Here is a 20459-nt window from a genome sequence, read left to right on the forward strand (position 1 = left end):
CAAATTGGTGGATATTAATTGATCAGCTGGTTAGTCAAAACATTGCCACTAAAATTTGTCATCTACCTTCATTTACATCTTTTCTGAATCACACAGATATTATTCAGTGGGACTAAAGCCTGGGAAGGCAAAATATAACTAATACCAGAATAATTGAACAATAATAAAAATGAATGTCAAAAAGAGAAATATAAGCAAGACTGAGTTTTGTAGCCATCTTCTCAAATGTTGTTTGAAATAAGAATTTTATATTTATATCAATTCATGAAACAAATCTCAGATGCTAACCTTTATAATTACATACCTTGCTTTAATAAAATAGCATTATAACACTCATAATCTTCAACCCGGGTCAAATAAAATCTGATCCATTACATTCCATTAATAAGATCTACATAAACATATTATTTAAAAGTAAGATAAAACATTTTCTGATTAACAGATTCTAGTTCAAATTCTTAAAAGTCCTCATTAAAAGATTAGGATTAAAAGACACACAGAAAATTCTAACTGTATTACAATCTGTGGGCTAATGGAGGGTTATAGGTTCTTACCTTTGCATGCCCACTTGTGTTGGCAATGATAGGGATGCTTTTTTGGCTTCTGCATCATTGATCTCTCTGTGTTTTGCCTCTGTCCAAACATCCTGTAAATAGAATAATCCATATTTGAATGAGATGGAAAGAGAGACATTACCTGATCAAAAGCAGAGTCAGCCTCTACAAACTGTGGCATTGAAATAAACCCAATAGCTGAAAACCACAAAGGATGTGATTTAAGAGTGAGTTGAACTTCATTTTTTTTAAGTAAACTGTTCCTTTTAGGATAGTTTTAGACTGGCAGAAAAATTGTGAAAGTAGTACAGAAAGTTCCCATATACATCATACCCAATTTCCCCTATCACTACTATGTTACACTAGTATGGTAAGTCAAAATTAATGAATCAATATTCATGCATTATTATTAATTAAATTCTATACTTAATTCATTTTTCAACTAAAACCTTTTCTTAGTTTTTACTTAATACATTTTTCTATTCAAGGACCACATTCAGGATACCACAGTTCCTTTATTCTTCACATCTTCTTAGGATAATCTTGGCTGACAGTTTCTCACTCTTTCCTTGTTTTTGATGTTTGGTTTTGTTTTTTGTTTTTTTACAGTTTTGAGAAAAGTGGGTCAGCTATTTTGTAGAATATTCTCAAATTGGGGTAGTCTGATGTTTTGCTCATCATTACCCTTGGGTTAAAGGTTTTTGGAGGAAGATCACAGAGATGAATTGCCATTCTTATCACAACTTATAAAGAGTATAAATGTTACTCTCTTTTCTCCATTTCCATACTGTACCCTTTGAAAGGAAGTTAATATGTGCAGCCCACACTTAAGAAGTGGAGAGTTATAACCCTTCTCTTTCACAACAGAGTATCTACATGAATTATTTAGAAATCTTCTGCAGGTAATTTTTGTCTAATCTCCCATTTACTTCTTTATCAATCATTTATATCAATAAAACTCAATCATATTTATTTGATATTTTCCATAACAATCCAATACTACTTTATCTATTTTGTTGCTCACATTGTTCCAGCTTTGGCCACAGGAACTCTTTCAGTTGGTTCCATGAGTTCATAGCCTCCAAAATTATTTTTTTAATTTGCATACATTAAGGTTCACTCTTTCTGCCATAAAGTTCAGTGGGTTTTAACTAAAACATAATGTCATGAATCCACCATTATAATAGCATACAGAATAAATTCACTGTCCTAAAATTTAAATCCCTTGTACTTCACTGAAATAAAGAAGACTTGGGAATAAAGGATTGAGACATAATTGGAGAAAGAATGATCTGATTCTGGACATAAGTTTGAGATGCCTATTAGATATCCAAAGGGAAATGTCAAATAGGCAGGCAGATATTTGTACCAGGAACTCAGGAAAAAGAACTGTACATGAAGCAGAATTAGCTCTAGAAAGTGCTTGCCTGGGGCTGAGTCCTGTCCCTTGAAGAACTTTGACAGTTGCAGCTAAAACAGAAGGATGGAAGCCAGTAGGTAAGACTGAGAAGGGGAAGCTAAAGATGGCAGAAGAAATACAAAGACAAGTTCAGAAATCCACAAAAGAAATTTTTTAAGTCAGAGGGGGTCAGTCAACTGTGTTAAATGCTGCTCAAAGTTCAAGAAACACAAGGATAGCAAAATGGCCATTGAATTTGGCAATGTGGAATCCTTAGTGACATTAATCAGACCTTATTTTGTGAAGAGAAGAGAATGGAATATATTGAAAAGAGAACAGAAGGTGAGGCATTTGAGAGTGTATACTTAGCCAAATCTATTGACAAGTATACTCTGAGAGGAATAATGGGATAGTAGCTAGAGGAATATGTCTGGTCATGAGAGTTGTTTTAAAAATATAGTGAGTCCTAGAGCATTTTTTGGTAATAGAAATGAATCAGTGAAAAGGAAAAAATTGGTATTGCCAGAAAGGGTGGAAAAGGAATAACTCAATAGTGTTTTGAGAAGTCAAGAGCAAATGGGTTCCAGAGTACAAGTGGCTGGGTTTGCTTTTTATGGGAGCAAAGATATTATTTCCACTGTAACAAGTGGAGAAAATAGGTAGAGATAAAGATTTTAAATTTATACTGTTGGTGAATAGAACAAGGATGATCCTGTGTTTGAATTCTAGACACATTTGGTTCAATCTGCCAAGAGTTGTGTGCAGACCTATAAATTGTTTTTCTATATCAAAGAAAAGCATCTGTGGAAGGACAACCACAGTCTCTTCCTTTGCTGGCCACTTATTTCCTCTCTGCCGTAGTTCTGGCATTTCTTGGGCATATTTTGAAGACTGTGGTTTACCAAAAACTTCATCATATATGTTCTATGCTTTTGTGATTTATTTGAAATTTCACAGAAAAAAAATAACAAATTAGACCAGCATATATCTAAGTGGATATGAAACAGCAAACTGACTAATTGGGAGCCAGGTATATTATCAGGAGAATTGCTATTAAAAGGAGAAGATTTGGAACTAAAGGAGAAGTTCTTTCAGCAGTATCTTTACTAGAAGAGACCATTCTCCAAAAGGCTGGAGGAGAGTGGGGGAATATAGAAGGCAAATATGGTGAAGAAAAGAAGAAAAGAAGAAGAAGGAGAAGAAGAAGAAGGAGGAGGAGGAGGAGGAGGAGGGGGAGGAGGAAAATGATAATGACAGAAGAAAGGAAATGATAACAATATTATGGCAATAGAACTTAGAGCAATTTAAAAAGCAAAGTAAAAAGCTAAGATTGACCTTAAGATTATTCAGTGACTAAGAATTTTTTGTATTCTTGTACTTACCATATGAATATTGGAGTTACCTGTGTAAGTAGCAGAGATCATTGCTTTTCTATCTTTGGATTTACATCACCTAGTAGAATGCTTGAGGCATGTAGCTGTAAAAATATGTCTGTGTTAAATAAACAAATACACGAATGGGGTTGATGAAGCCCAGTTGGTGCAAAGTGCAGTTCATTTACATGAACACACTTAAGATTGGAGGCAGAAAATGAAAAAATGAGGTAGGTATTCACTTATTTTGAAATAATAGAAACAGATATTTTATGATTATTTAAATAGTAGATGTTATTTCTAAATTGTTTTGAGTATTTATGGCATTCAGTGACACATATTATTTCATTTAACCGTTCAAACCACTCTATGAGGACTCTTCTTTCCAGTTTATTGATAAGGAAACTAAGTGGCAGCGAGAACAAGTTACTTGATGTGGGGTTGGAACTAGAATGTGGATCTCTACAGTCTGGCGCAGAGTCTCAACTCTTAAAACATATGACTATATCATTTCTCAAAACAAGCAGACAAACACACACACATTTTCCCAAAGACATCTATTCTGTACCACCTAAAAGTCTTTCGTTTCTCTTTATCCTATAAGAAATTTTACCAGTGACTACTAATGTGTGAATAATCATCTTTTCAATCACTTACTGTGCATTTGATTCAACCAAGAGCAATAGCCTCCTAATTACTTATTATTAAGGAAACATTTTGATAGGTAAAATAATAAAAATGAGCATTAGGAACTTCAGGGTCTCCAAGACAAAGAGAGCAAAGTGGTCTTTTGACAACAGAAAAATTTCATCATATGGAGGCCAGACCAAAAGATTCAAGAGGGAGAAATAGGTTATATAAAGAATGATTTTCTATAATTGTCTAGAAAAGGCAGGAATCATAAAGAAGAAATGGATAGGTTTATTGATAATCAAATGTGAAACTTGTGTACATCATAGCAAAAATGAAAGAAAAATAGCCACAAAACTGCATGAAATGTTATGGAACTGGTAGATTCCTTCCCTACTCAATACCATTCACCAAATAGTCAAATAACAAACATTATTTGATGGCACAAGGTAATTTATTCAATGGCCAGAGAATGTAGAAGGGGAACTTATGCTCTAAAGACCCCTTCTCCTGAGAGGTAGAGGGGCATAGATGATATGGCTGGGGGGCAAACCAGCGGTGCTTCATGTCGGCCAGATTGCAGGAGGAGGAGATGACTTCCAGGAAGGTAGGTCACATTCCTTTTTCTTCCTTATTTCGTGGCACAACACCCTTGGGGAGGAGATTTTAGTATGTTAATGTAATACAATGAAGGAATATTATGAACTTTGGCCCACTTTGTCATCTTGGGTCTGTCTGGTTCAATCCAGTTTCTTGTGGTCTGACATCAGGTTTATCTGGGTGGGAACACCTACAGGGGAGATACTAGAAAAACACCCAGCTTTTACAAAAGTTCTCTGTGGAGCTCTTTGGGGCTCATCTGGTGACAGAAACACAACTTTTTTCTATGTTAGTTGATTAATTGTATTTTCCCTTATGCTTAAAATTTTTTACCAGATCTATTGAGGTATAATTGACATAAAATAAAATACACATGTTTAAAGAATACAGATTGATAAATTTGATATACATATGCACCTGACACCATGACCACAATTAAAATAATGAACATATCCATTATCTTCAGTTTACTTCTGCTCCTTTGTGATCATCCCAAATCTCTCTGCCCCACCTCAGTCACTAGGCTATGTCTTTTGTCACTGTAGTTAGGTCTGAATTTTCTGGAATTTTATGTAAATTGAATTATAAGATATGCACTCTTTTTCACAGACTTGGTTCATTCACTACAATTATTTTAAAACGCATTGGTTGTATTTTATATGTCAGATGTCATTGTTATTTTATCACTGGATAGTATTCTCTTTTCTAAATGTACCACAATTTCTCGAACCAATTCACTGGTTGTTGGACATTTGGCTTATTTCCAGTTTTGGCTGTTAGAAATAAAGTTGCTATGAACATTTGTATACAAGTCTCTGTATGAACATATGCTTTCATTATTCCTGAATAAAAACCTAAGAGTGGAATGGTTCAGTCATATGAAACGTGTATATTACCTTTTAAAAATAACTTTATTGAGATAAGATTTACATATACCATAAAGTTCATCAGCTTAAAATGTATGGTTCAATGTTTTCTAGCATACCGACAGGGTTGTGCAACCAAACATAAAACCTTGTTGCCATGAGCAGTCACTCACACCCCTCTCCACCTCAGAAAACCACTAATCTGCTATCTCTACAGATTGGTTTATTCTAGATGTATTACATAATGTCATACCGCTAATGTCAACCACTAATCTGCTATCTCTACAGATTGGTTTATTCTGATTTATTACATAATGTCATATAATATGTAGCCTTTGTCACTTAACACAATGTTTGTCTTTTTAAGAAATAGCCAGACTGTTTTCCAAGGATGTTGTGCCATTTTCTGTTCCCCCACCAACATCATATGAGTTCCAAAAGCTGCATCACTTGCCAGCACTTAGTGTGATCAAACTTTTTGATTTTATACATTATAACACAGGTGTCTGGTCTCTAATTTTCATTTTCTTAATGACCAATGATGATAAGCATCTTTTCATGTGCTTATTTACCATCCATATATCTTTTTCTGTGAAGTGTCCATTCAAATCTTTTTTTAATTGCTTCTTTTATTATCACTGAGTTTTGAATGATATATATATAATAAATATAAATACATATTTATGTATAACAGATATAAAATATATTTTTTCTTCAAGTCCTTTATGAGACATGTGATTTGCAAAAATGTTTTTCCTAGTCAGTGGCCTGTCTTTTCATTTCTTTAAGAGCATCTTTCAAAGACCTGTTCTTAATTTTGATGAAGTGCAATTTATATATATTTTTTCTTTTATGTATCCTGCATTTGGAGTATATCTTAAAAAAATCTTTACTTATCTCAAGCTCAAAAGATTTCTCCTCTGCTTTCTTCTAGAGCTATTATAGTTTAAGGCTTTATATTAGATCTATGACCCATTATAGATTAATTTAGAAATAATTAACTTTATCCTCAGGTTAATATTTGTATATGATGTGAATTATAGATTGAAGTTCATTATTATTGTATATTGATCTTATATCCTACACCTTGTAAACTCATTTGTTGATTGTAGCAAACTTTTTCTATTTTCTCTAGTATTCTCTACAAATCGCCTACAATTGTGCCTTTCCATTTGGGGTAACTTTTATCCCTTTTTCTTCACCTACTGTAGTTTTTTTGTGTTCTATTTCATTGATTTTTCAATTTTATCTTAACTGTTTCCTTTCTTCTGCTTACATTGGATTTCACTTGCTTTTTTTTTTCCAATTTTGTAAGATAAAAACTATAATCCTTCATTTAAGATCTTTCTTCTTTTTTATTTATAGTCGTAAATTTTTGAATAAGTACTGCTTTACTAGCATTTTACAAATTTTTATGTTTGTGTCCATTTACAAATAGTTTTTTTGTAATTTCTTATTTGATCCACAGATTATTTATAAATGCATTATTTAGTTTACAAATATTTGAGAATTTCCTAGATATCTTTCCATTGTTGATTTCTAATTTATTTCCATTTTGGTCTAACAGCAAGTTTTATTTAACTTGAATAATTCTACATCTATTAAGGTTTGTCCTGTTTTATGGTCCAGAATATAGTCTATCCTGTTAAGCATTCTGTGTGCACTTGAAAAGCATATGTATACTGCAGGTGGAATGTTCCATAAATGTCAGTTAATGCAAATCATAGATTAGGGGAAATATTTGTAAATTATCTATTTGATAAAGGACTTTTATTCAGAATGTATAAAGAATACTTACAGTTCAATGATAAGAAAATAAAGAGCCTAAGTTAAATATACTCAAAATACAGGAATAGACATTTCATCTAAGAAGTTATATCAGTAGCTAATGAGCACACGAAAAGATGTGCTTAGGATACTACTTACGAATGTGGATATTAAAAACTTAATAGCAGCATTCTTCTTTCTTCTCCTGCAAATTCCAGCAGCCTTTGTTTCTCTGGTCCCTAGGCTCCTTTTCAACTCAGGGAGGCTGCCAGGATGGGCTCTGTCTGGAGTCTCACTGCCCTGCAGTCTGGAAACATCCTCAAGTCAGTAAGCTAGAGCAATCACAGAGCAAACTTCATTTGTTTTCCCATTTCTCAGAGATGACTATCACCCTCTGCTGATGTGCAGTGTTCCTAAAAGCCATTTTTACAAAGACTGTTTGTTTTTTTAGTTGTTTCAAATGAGACAAACAGAACCAATAGAAGTTTGTTTCTTGTTTGTTTATTATAGTAAGACTCATTCATTTACAGAGGCTGAGAAGTCTTGCAATCTGCTGTCTGCAAACTGGAAAACCAGGAAAGCTGGTGGTGTAATTCAGTCTGAGTCCAAAGGCCTGAGAGACAGGAATGCCGATGTCTAAAGGCAGGACAAGATGGATGCCCCAGCTCAAGCAAAGAGCAAATTCACCCTTCCTCTGCCTTTTGCTCTATTCAGATCTTCAACAGATTGAATGATGTCCACCTGTAGTGATGAGGGTGATCTTCTTTACTCAGTCTACTGATTCAAATGCTAACCTTGGTGTGCCTGGGTGGCTCAGTTGGTTGAGCATCTGCTTTCAGCTCAGGTCATGATTTCAGGGTCCTGGGATAGAGATCCGCATCAGGCTCCCTGCTCAGCAGGTAGTCTGCTTCTCCCTCTCCCTCTGTGATTGCTCTCACTCTCTCTCTCAAATAAATAAATAAAATTTAAAAATAAATAAAAGAATGAATGTTAACCTCTTCCAGAAACATCTTTGCAGACTCCCGCAGAAATACACAATTATGGGGCATCCCTTAGCCCAGTCAAATTGACATACAAAATTAAGTATCTATGCACCTTAAATTGCCTGGTTACAGCCTGAGAGAGAACTGGTTTAGCAAGTGTGAAAAATTAAAAGCTTTTCATGCACTACAAACTCAGTATGCATCAATGTCATAACAAGGTTGCCAAAGAGGAGAGGAAAAAACACAACAAAGCAGCTTCAGTTTGGTTTAACAGAGGTAAATGGTCTGGAATGAGAAAGGCCATGTTTCTACTCTGCCTGCCTTGCATGAATTAGATCACTCCTGGAATAGTGCACTCAAGTCTGGGCATTGCTCTGAACTGGACCTGGCAACATGGGGCACAAATGAAAGAGAGAGCCCCTGTAGGTCTTCCACTTCCTTGGAGTGATCTGTCATCTCAGCTTCCATCTTAGGCTTCCACATTAAGAGAAAAAGTCATTCATTCATTCAGCACTTACTCTCTGAAAAGCACAGGAATGTGTCCAGAGGTGGATCTTCTTCGAAGCTGGTGAAGCTGAAGCTTCAAACTCCTTTCTGGCCTGGGTCCCTTCTAAGGCATTTTTGGATGAACCGAAGCAGTGTGTCTTCATAGCTGTATGTTTTTGCAAATTTGTAAACCTAAGATATAACTAATCAATGCTGTCTCTTTCTGTTCTGATCTGCTTTCCATCACATCACATTTCCTTCCACGTGTGTCGATGTCATTGGAGGGGTGGCCAACATTTTTTTTTTTAATCTTCTGAAGGGAAAGTTGAGGTGGCATTTTCAACTTAGTTAAGTGGCATGAATATATGTAGTTTTCTCTTATATGTTTAGGTATAAAAATATTCTTTCTAGCCTTCCGGGCATAAGTATGGCTTCCAGGAATATTCTTAACTGCCATGGTACAGACTTACCTTGTATCATAACATAAAGGTGCAAGACCAGAAGTCATATCATGATAAGACTGGATACTATGGAACCCAGAACCAGAAGCAAGTAGGAAAGGGGGGATAGGGGGAAAAATTTGAAATGTACAAAGACATAGTCTGGTCTATGGAAAATTCTTCCAAGTATCACACAAGTAAAACTGTAAATGCAAGACTGATTCTCATCCATGCTTAGACAAAAGGGAATTTCCTTCCTGTAGGATAACATAAAAATATACTACACCACTGTGATGAGGACATCAGTGACATGTTGGAAAATGAAGGTCGTGAGGTCCAAGAGTTTTTAAGATTCATCCTTGAATAAGAACACTTGAAATATTCCCAAATCTTACAGCTATTTTAAGAAATAACTTATAAACACAACATCACCATTAACAAGTTGTGATGTTCAAAAAAAATTTCAAAACTCTTAAATATATGAAACAAGTGTGTGTCAACCATGCTTACTATCAAAAATAGCGTTATAAATTCTTCTTTTTTTTTTAGATCGGAGGGTTTCCTCTTGTTCCAACTTAAGTGGAAGTGGGATCTGAATTACAATTTAAAAATCAGAAAGCATCAGCATTGTGAACAAATCTAGAAGATCGTAAAAGAAATAACTATCAAAGTAAAGCTCCTAATAAATGCTTTTTGAGGTCACAGAAGTGTGGGAAAGATACACATCTATATTTGTGAGGAGGAAAATCAACTGCACAGAGGAGGAAAAACAAAGGTAGGAGGGAATAATCCGCTGCTCTTGAGACTAAAAAAAAAACAACTTACAGAATGTAAGGATATACGACCTAAGTCTTTAGAGAACCGTTTTAGTTCTGAATCAAAAATCAAAATTTGTTACTGGTGGCTTATGTAGAAGTAATAGGATAGGGGCCCAGATCAATTAAAGATGTGGTAAGCCAACGTAAATTTACTGAGATGATCACTGAATTTGTATTAGATGTCAGAATACCCACAGAAGTCCCAATTGCTCCTCTCTATGATGGTTTATCTAGAATTTGAGACCTGAAAAACTCATTATACTACGGTTTCAACATTGAGATTATGTTCCATGCATTTATTTTATTTTATTTTTAAAAATTTTAATCAGATATGAGCGTGTTTGATACCTGTTTATGTCTTAAAATTGTTTTATTCCTTATAAATAAGGCAGTTAAAATAGTGAAATGCCTTTTGTCTTATAAAATTATTAAAAATATTTGCTATGGGTGGGGGGCAGTGCACCTGGGTCGCTCAGTCGGTTAAGTGTCTGCCTCTGGCTCAGGTCATGATCCCAGGGTCCTGGGATCGAGCCCCGCATCGGGCTCCCTGCTCAGTGGGGAGTCTGCTTCTCTTCTCCTTCTGCCCCTCCCCCTGCTCATGCTCTCAGTCTGTCTCTCTCAAATAAAGAAAATCTTTTAAAAAATATTGCTACCTATTTTCCATGATGAATCTTAACTCACATCACACAAATAGAAAGAATGACAGCTTTTAATTACCGGTCTATACTAAGGAAATACAAAGGATGAGACAGAAATATGTGCACTTTTTTTTACTTAAAATGTCCATTCAGATTCTTGATACATTTTGACACATTTCATCAATGTCTTATACTTTGAAGAAAAAAAAAGGTCTATAAGTCTCAAGTAAGAAATGAGCACTTAAACTATTAATTTACGTTTTTTTCTGAGCAAACAAGGGCAAATATTCTCAGTTGTTTTCTCTATTCATTACTACATATTCTGAATAATCTTATGAAAAATAACGACATGGTCATTTTTGAAATAATATGAATTCAGAATGAAAGAGTTGATTTCCGGAGTATTAGAGAAAGGAAACACTAGTCAGAGAATCAAGTACAATTTCCGTGAAAAGGAAAGATAACATCTCCTGTTCACACGTAACCTGTTATTTCTACCTGATCGTCAGAAAAAGCAGAGCTTAGTCACAAGCTATACAGGATTTAGTCACAGCAACTCATCATATATTGTAAAAATTTCCTTTGTTCTTTTTGTGTTGGTGAAAGCTTAAGACAATTGAAAATAAATCCTAAACTAATAGAACTAAAACATGTTTTTAGGCTTGTGTCTCATAACTCCTCTGGTAATAATCTGTTAATGTAAAAATTTGAATTGTTGACCCTGAGATGGCAATATAGATTGAAACAATGTAGAAATAATTACAGTGTTGTAAAAAGTATTTTTGTAACTAATGAAATCATAGAATTTGAGTGGGGGAAGAGATAATGAAATGGACTACATTTGTAACTTTGTAACTGAAATCAACCATAGATATAAGCATTGCTCCAAATTTGTCATTGTAGCTTTTAAAAAGTGCAGATTACTGGTCCCCAACCCAGAAGATTCTAATCCAACAGACTCGGGACAGTACATGGGAAGATAGATGATGATAGATGATAGATAGATAGATAGATAGATGATAGATAATTTTTTTTTTTTTTTGAGAGAAAGTGAGACAGAGAGCACTTGAGAGTTGGGGGTGGAGTGGTCAGAAGAGAGGGAGAGTGAGAGAATCCCAAGCAGGCTCCACACTCAGTGAGGAGCCCAGCTCCAGGCTCGATCTCACCACCCTGAGATCATGACCTGAGCCAAAATCAAGAGCCTGACACTTAACCAACTGAGCCACCCAGGCGCCCCTGGGATATATATTTCAAACAAAAAACTCTCCAGATTATTGTGACACACAACATAATATGGAGCCATTGATCTAAACTAATAGTTCGTTCTTGAAAAAGAAAAGAAAAAAAATCTGAAGGTGTGAACTGGTCACCCAGATAACTGTGATAAAAAGAAGCTAGTACACAGTGTAACTGAGTCTGCCTCCAGCATTCTTCTTATCATACAATATTGCTCTATTAATTATTGCATATGTTATTAAAAAGTGACCCTTTTACTTCAATAAATGTACTTTGACTAAAATGAAATTGATAACTTAAAGTAAAATTGAGCATCTTATTATTTTTATTACCCCAAATATCTCAATCTTTACTAGCTAGGTCATATGCCAGGTCATATTTTCCCTCAGTGCTCAAATCACAATTATTCCAAGCTCTATCTCTTTTACAGAGAAAATCAGCATTTACAAGGTTCCCCTTGCCAAATCTGATTCCAGGGAGATTCTTACCTTTTTTTACAAATATGCATTGTTTATGACTTCAGCCAGGATGCCTCTAGAAAGTAAAATTGAATTACAAAGAAGTTGAGTAATTTGCCCAGAGTCACAGAGGAAATAAGCAGAAAGTCAAAGCTTCCCACACGCAGCCTGGCTCCCACGCTCACCTAATCCCAAACCACTACCATCTGGGGCCTAGATGCTGGAGCTCTTGGCAAAGCCACTCACCTTCTGCGCAAAGTGAGAGGAACCCTCCCAGTCCAAAGAGGTTGAGGTTCCACAGTCCCTCACCTCCCCGTAGGTTTTGAGGTGCTGCTGTTGATGCACCTCCCTCAGGGAAGCCCCATGGAGCCCATGGTTTGAAGCTGTCTTGTCAGATGTGACTGGAGAGAATTTAACCGCAAGATTAATCTCTGTGAACTCTGAGGAGCTGAGAGAACCACTGCTAGCCTTGTGGAATCCTTTACACACAGGAAAAAAGCACCCCGGGTTAGGGATGGAGGGGGTAGGGGTACTTTTCATGAAAGTATCTCCTCTGAATTGAAGAATTACAAAAGGTGCTCCCTTCTGCCCTGAGGTAGCACCTCCCCACCACCACCACCACCCCCCACCCAGATGCAGGACTTCTGGGTTTTCTTATAATTTATCATTCCTCTGGCTGTTTTCTCCTATTATAGATGTAGGCTTATTTTTTAATCCAAAATTGTTTGCTTTAAAATTACCTTCGCCACGTACAACATTCTAGCTAGAGTATTTTGCCTTAGAGATAATGAGATTCTTTACAACTGCCAACAACATGTCGACTGCGTAACTGGAAAAATTAAATGTTATTGCGCATACAGAAATACCAACAAGTCCACTATACTTACTACCAGGACTAGCGGGAGATTTGATAACATTCCCGGTGAAAGAAGAAAGAAAAAAAGAAAGAGAGAGAAGAAGGAAGGAAGGAAGAAGGAAGAAGGAAGAAGGAAGAAGGAAGAAGGAAGAAGGAAGAAGGAAGAAGGAAGAAAGGAAGGAAGGAAGGAAGGAAGGAAGGAAGGAAGGAAGGAAGGAAGGAAGGAAGGAAGGAAAGAAGGAAGGAAGGAAGGAAGGAAGGAAGGAAGGAAGGAAGGAAGGAAGGAAGGAAGGAAGGAAGGAAGGAAGGAAGGAAGGAAGGAGAAAAAAAAAATCAGTGTTCTATCGTGTTTTCGTTCTGTTCCATGATGAAACTAGCCGGTTCTGAAGAATCATCAGCACCAGCGGAAGAAACATCTTCGGTCTCAGCGAGAGGAAGTGGCGAAGCGGCTCTAGTCACTTTTCTCTCTGCAACGGCGGCAGGGAGCAGGGGACGGGGGTGGGGGTGGGGGCGGACGGGCTGCGCGAGGACTTTCTGTGCTCGCGTGTCCCCGCAGTGCGGCGCGCGACGCTGGCCTGTCCTCCCGCGCGTCCCGCATGCTTGCGGTGGCGTTCTGCAGCCGGGCCTGGAGGAGGGGAGGAAGTGACAGCGGCTCCGAGCTCTCTCCCGGCCGGGTCCCCGGAGCTCTCGGCGCGGGGGCGGCGGGGGGCGTTGCTGCGAGGCCCCTGCTCTCCTTCAGCTATTTTCCCTGCCCGGAGCTGGGGCCCCGGTGCCACGCCCTCCCGACCGCCCCCCAGAAGTAGCAGGGGGCTGGCCTGGCGAGACCACCGAGAAGACTAGAGGCCGGGGAGGGAGATGCCGGCTCTGGAAGCCACCGGTGACCTGGACAGGGCCAGTTTGGGTGAAGAGGTAAGAAAAAAGCAAACAGACTTCCCGAATGGGTTCAAGAGAGAACAGAAGAGAAGTGAAGAGGAGACTGTAGACATTCTTTTGAAGAGCTATGCACCAGCACAGCTGGGAATTGTAATCAGTACAATGCAATCGTGATTAAAGCAGTTTAACCCCAAAGGATCCTTCGCTTTTCTAGACCCTGGTTTATGTTAACTTATTTAGGAGTTAAATCAGTTAGCTTAAAACCATTGTTTTATTCCTGGTCGCAGACGACGGAGGCAGGACTGGAGCATCGAGGTTTCCACGTGGATTCTAGGATCCAGAAAGGAGAGCCCTGAAGGAATAGCGCTGAACGGCAGTATTAAACCACAGAATGTTCTTCATCACGAGCTTTCCCAAGGCACACCATGCTGACAATCTTCTCATTATCTTATTTACATTTTGCACCGCAGGCCTCTAGATCTCTACTCTGTTCATCAGAGAGAAAACCTTAACTGAGAAACATGCTAATGGTTCTCACAGAAAAATGACTCCTGGCTGGAGAGCAGAATAATCTGTAAAGAAAGATATACTGCTGTGGTCATGACCCAGGATCCAAACAAATAGGTGAGGACTTGAATAATGTCTGGGAGTGTCCATAGTTTTTAGTTAGCTAACTAGAAAAGGAATTTTCTCTGCAATTATATTTTTATGTTATTCCTTTGTGTGACATAACAAAACACAAGTAATAACCCATTGTCAGAAGGGTGTTTTGAGTCATTCATTGAGCAACTACTGGTTGCTCCATCTTTTGTTCCTGGGAAACATGACAGGTCCCTCTACGCACAGCGCCTACACTGGAGGGTAAGTATGAGTCCACTTTGAGGAGGTAAAGCCTGAGATGAAATTAAGTATTAGCCAGAAAGCATAATTAGAGATGAGTTGAAAGTGTGCAGGGAATGGAGGAGGGTTTTCTGAGTAGTGGAAGCTATGTTTGGGTCACCTCCCTCATTGCTAGGCCAGATTTAAGTAGCTGTTGTTGTATAACAATGAAAGAAAATCTGAGAAAGTGAGTATAGAAGTGGTTTTTCAGGGAGAAAGAAGTCAGGTAGCTTCCAAATAATCTCCTTTTCCAAATAACCTGACCCCGTGTATTCCTCTCTTCCTGCCCCATAGCTCCTTCCATAGAACTATCTTTGTTCCTTTACATTTCCAGAAAATCCAATATATGCCAAAGGCTTTGTATCTCCATGGATCTATTAGATAGGGTTGTAATAAAATATTATCTCGTAGGCATCATGGGGTGAATTAGCAGAGATAGTAAAGGATTTTCTCTTTCAGAAACTGTCAGAAAATTGCTCAAATATATTTCGGAAATGCTGATAATTTAATTTTGCTTTCTTTTTTTTTTTCAAGTTTAGGAGATTTTTCGTTGTTTCCCAAATGAACTATGACCTGCTCTTCACACTGGGGCTTCTATCTGTATGTCCTCAATTCCATGACAAAGCATTAATCAGAACTTGGCTTTTAGCTGTACCTGCAGGCAATTTTTACTTTCACCACATGTTGGGCAGGGCTCGTCACCCTAACAAATCCTTCATTCCAAAGCATTAGCAGAACACATGTGTTACTGAAGATTTATAGGGAGCTTCATTAAAGGAGAGGTTCACAGTGCATAGGATACACCATTTAAAAAAATACATCATTTCTTATTTCCATGTCATTTCTTATGTCTTTTTTTTTAAGTTAATGGTCTTTTTTTATTGGAATTAAAAAAAAAGACTAGCATTTACAACTGGGAATGTACGTAAATTGTAATTTCTTGATTGGCAATGTTGATGCTTGTGCTGAAGTCCACAGCCACAACCTACTCTGCTGGCTCCAAGTCATGGTTCAGGAGGTTTTAAAAACAGGGAGTCCAAAGATGCTCCCTTGGTAAAGGTTTCTTGTTTTAAAAAAAAAAAATTTGTGTGAATGGTGACAGCCTGACCCCCATTTCGCTCTAGGACAACATGGGACTACGGTAAACCAACACACACGGCATGCCACCGGGATGAGTGTCATGGTCACCATGGGTGGGGGTGCCCGGAAGTACGAGAGGGCCGTCCTGCTAAGTGGGGCAACGTCTAGACAGTTTATCCTTCACCCGTTTCTCTGCACAGCACCCTGAGGTAAACCAATTTTAAATGTTTTGTTTTCAGTAAACCAGCTATGACAATTTATACTAACAAATTGAACTAGAACCCATTTGAAGAAGTTTTAAATTTGTTTTTTCCATTTTTTGTTTTTAATACAAATGCCTGACTGTGCTCAATTGTCAAGCTGCATGCATGAAAAACTGACCAACCCAAACAGTGTATTAATCATGAGCAAATGGAACTGCAAGGAGTCCTTTAGGTGCTTCATTGTCATTAAGATAGTACAAGTATTTATATCATAAAACTGATGTGTAGCTTGATCTTTAGGGGACAGGACCACCAACCAATAGAAGCAGATTTTGTGTGTGTGGACAGAAGATACTTTTGACATTCAGTTTTGCTATATAGAAACAGAATGAGTAAATGAACTTTTTTTTTTTTTTTTTGCAAGAGGTAAGTAAAAGATTCATTTTGATTCTTCTAGAAGGGGAAAAGGAGTTGAAAGTAGGCCTCCGTTTTGCAGTCATCATCTGTACGAATTCTTCATAGGTGACTTGCCCATCTCCATCAATATCTGCTTCTCTGATCATTTCATCTATTTCTTCATCTGTTAGTTTTTCTCCTAAGTTGGTCATGACATGACGTAGCTCCGCCGCGCTGATGTAACCGTTGCCATCCTTGTCAAAGACTCGGAATGCCTCGCGAATTTCTTCTTCACGGTCTGTATCTTTCATTTTTCTAACATCATAGTCAAAACTTCTGGGAAGTCAATGGTGCCATTTCCATCAGCATCCACTTCGTTGATCATATCCTGCAACTCGGCTTCTGTTGGGTTCTGACCCAGTGACCTCATGACAGTTCCAAGTTCCTTTGTTGTGATGGTTCCACCGCCATCAAATAGGGAGAAAGCTTCCTTGAACTCAGCTATCTGTTCTTCAGTCCCCTGATCAGCCCTGGTGCGAGCAAAGGGAAGAAGAGCAGAGGGAGCGAGGGTGGTGGCACGAGCGCAGGGGCTGTGAGGGCGGGGGTGCCTCTGCTCCTGCTGCAGCTGCTGCTGCTAAGGCGCGATGTGTGCTCAGCGCTGTGCAGCGTCGGCCGCCCGACTGCGAGTAACCAAGCCGCGCCCGCGAGGCTCCCAGCACCACTGCCCTCCGTGTCATTTCTTATTTCTTGAAAGCTGAACAGACAGCTAATTTCCTTTATCTCACCCCTGCCCTGTACCTGTTACTCTGGGAGAATCACAACCCATTTAGGGTATATGGCTCCTGAAGTTATCCTACCCAGCAGCACGCTCTGAGGTCACACTCTCCGTCCACTAAGAACTTCCCCCCCTTATCTTTCTTCAGTCATGTGTTTATTGTCTGCCCACTCAATCCCATTCTTCTCAACCTACGTCTTAAAGAGGGTCTATGGAAAAAAATGAAAGTTGTGCTAATGATCCACTTTGAACATGGGTTTTAAAACCATACCATGATAATGAAGACTTCAAGAAGAATATATATACATGGGGCTGTACACCTCCAAATAAAGGGACTCAAAGTGACAAGCTTTTTGTGTTAAATAAATGTTTTTTATTGCTTGTTTTTTCCTTACAGTTGTCATCCCTTGCTGCTCAGTCTCATGTTCCTCTCTAGGCATATTTTCATCCCTCGCTTCTCATCTACTATTTACAGTTTGTGAACTGATCAGAAAATCAAACCCATTAGAATTGTGCATAATATAACTACATAACTGATTTTGAATCAGTATCTGAATGGGACACTCTTCTGAATAGTACATATTAGCCTTATTTTGAGCACATTGTTTCAGCAGACCTTTATAAATTAATAAACTATGTCTCTATTTATTACCTTAGGTATTTTATTTTAAACTCAGTTACGGGACTTTTTCCTCAGATAAAATTTAATTAGCCAAATGTTTTAATTCTTGAGTAGTATATAGTCTCTAGTGACTAAATGCAGATTTCCTAATGTATAAAAGCAGAGTCAAAGACGTCCTGGGAATGATTCAGTTAATAAGGTTTTATCTTTTCCCTATTACAAATAAGGCTGCAAGGTACATCACTGCACAGGTGGTTAATCTAAGAACTTCTGCCCAACAGAAAAGTACAAGTAGGAATGCAAGTATATACACATTCTTCAATTTTATTACATATTGATAAATTTTTCTTAAAAGTAATTGTAATAACATATTTTATTAGGTAATGAGAATTATAGAAAATTATTGGTCATTGATTTCTCAAATATTGCCTCTCTTTTTTTTATTTTGTTTTCTCCTAGACTTCTTAATAGACATGTTCTGGATATTCTTATTCTATCTTCCGAGTTTTTAAATGTTTTACATATTGTTAATCTTTTTATTATCCCCAGCTCCAAGTTCCATTACATTATCCCTTCAGTTTAACTTAATCAGTCGTCCAATTCATTAAAATTTTTTTTTCATTTCTAAAAGTTCTATGTAGTTATGTAAAAAAATTGTTCTTATTCTTGAGTCTTGTTCTTTCCTTATAATTTCCTTCACTTCCTACTATACTGTTTCATGTCATTACTTACATGGTTTTGTGTTCTTCTCTTTCTAATCTTTCTGTCTGTTACTTCTGTTGACTCTCCCAGGTAGTGTTTTTGGTTTTCTACTCTGAACTAAACTTTGGTGTGGATTTTCCCACATCGTGGAAGTGTCACGCCGAAATAGTTTTTTTTTATTTAATTGAGGCAAAATTGACGTAATGTAAAATTAACTCTTTTAAAGTGAATAACTCAGTGGCATTGAGTACACTCACAATATTGTGCAACCACCACTTCTATCTAGTTTCAAGACATTTTGATCATCCAAGACAAACCCCCATACCCATTCAGCAGTTGTTCCCCATTCCTCATCACTACACATAGCCCCTGTCAACAACCAATCTGCATCTGTTTATATATTGTCACCTATTCTGGATATTTCATATACATAGAATCACACACACTGGGTGATCTTTTTTGTGTGGTTTCTTTTACTTAGCATCATGTTTTCAAAGATTATCCACATTGTAGCATGTGTCAATACTTCATTTTTTTTAAAAAAGATTTTATTTATTTACTTATTTATTTATTTGAGAGAGAGAATGAACAGGGGGAGGGGCAGACGGAGAAAGAATCTGAAGCAGACTCCACACTGAGCATAGAACCCAATGTGAGGCTGGATCTCGCAAGGCTTGATCTCAAGACCCTGAGATCATGACCTAAGTTGAAACCAAGAGTCAGATGCTTAACCGACTGAATCACTCAGGTGCCACAGTATTTCATTTTTTTATGTCTAAATAATATTCCAACTCCAGAAATAATTTTGCATTTGTCTCTGCTTGTTACCACAGGGTTATTGATGGTTTAGCATGATTTTTGGTGCATGTCAGTTTCATGCCCCAGGGTAGCAAGAGCAAAAAGAGAACAAAATAGAAATATCAGAATCAAGAAGAGAAGCTCTGGCCATTTCTTCCTCTCTGCTGTAGACTCAAGTGGCTGGTGTCAAGATGGGCAAGTTCATGAAACCTGGAAAGGTGGTGCTGGTCCTGACTGGATGCTAGTCTGGATGCAAAGTCGTCACTGTGAAGATCGTTGATGATGGCATCTCAGATCATTCCTCCAGCCATGCTCTGGTGGCTGGAATTAGCCACTATCCCTGCAAAGTGACAGCTGCCATGGGCAAGGAGAAAGTCACCAAGAGGTCAAAGACTGAGTCTTTTGTGAAAATTTATAACTACAGTCACCTCATGCCCACAAGGTACTCTGTGGATATCCCTTGGACAAAACTGTCATCAACAGGATATCTTCAGAGACCCTGCTCTTAAATGCAAGGCCCAACAAGAGGCCAAGGAACCAACAAGAGGTTCAAGGAGAGATACCAGACTGGCAAGAACAAATGGTTTTTCCAGAAGCTGCAGTTTTAGATCCATTTTGTTTCAGTCATTAAAAATAAATAAATAATAAATAAATAAATAAATAAATAAATAAATAAATAATAAAGAGAGAGAGAGAGAGAAGAAGCCCTGTCCTGCTGCAATGCCCCTTCAAAAGGGAAAAAGCTTAGAGTCTAGCTCATTAAAGCAGAGCAGGTAATGAAAGCATGAACGGTAAATAGGACACTAACCTGATACCTGACACAGACTGAGAGTGACTACCTTCTGTTAGGGAGAAACTTCTATGAAGAGAAAATATTTTAATTATGAGCTAAAACATCAGGGTTATCTAGTCTTCCATACTGCCTGAACTTAGTGATCATACAGATGGCCTCAATGTGCCACTTTATATAATATTGAAAATCCAGAATTAGTTTGAATGTGATTTTAGCTGTTTTATAATCTGTATA

At 37.6% G+C, this 20459-nt stretch overlaps 1 long non-coding RNA gene and 2 pseudogenes across 1 annotated transcript; 1 reads left to right on the plus strand and 2 right to left on the minus strand.

Moving 5' to 3' along the window:
* Positions 1-4429: 4429 nt before the first annotated feature.
* Positions 4430-12305, minus strand: LOC113921385. The gene is made up of 3 exons (XR_003519665.1): positions 12279-12305; positions 7349-7496; positions 4430-4607 (listed from the first exon to the last, which is right to left on the minus strand). It is a non-coding gene; the product is annotated as an uncharacterized LOC113921385 (long non-coding RNA).
* A 3755-nt stretch (positions 12306-16060) lies between these two features.
* On the plus strand, positions 16061-20040 carry LOC113921700 (annotated as a pseudogene).
* LOC113921701 lies at positions 16433-17597 on the minus strand (annotated as a pseudogene).
* Positions 20041-20459: the final 419 nt, after the last annotated feature.

This window comes from Zalophus californianus, chromosome 9, assembly GCF_009762305.2.
Source record: "Zalophus californianus isolate mZalCal1 chromosome 9, mZalCal1.pri.v2, whole genome shotgun sequence".
NCBI classification, from domain to species: domain Eukaryota; kingdom Metazoa; phylum Chordata; class Mammalia; order Carnivora; family Otariidae; genus Zalophus; species Zalophus californianus.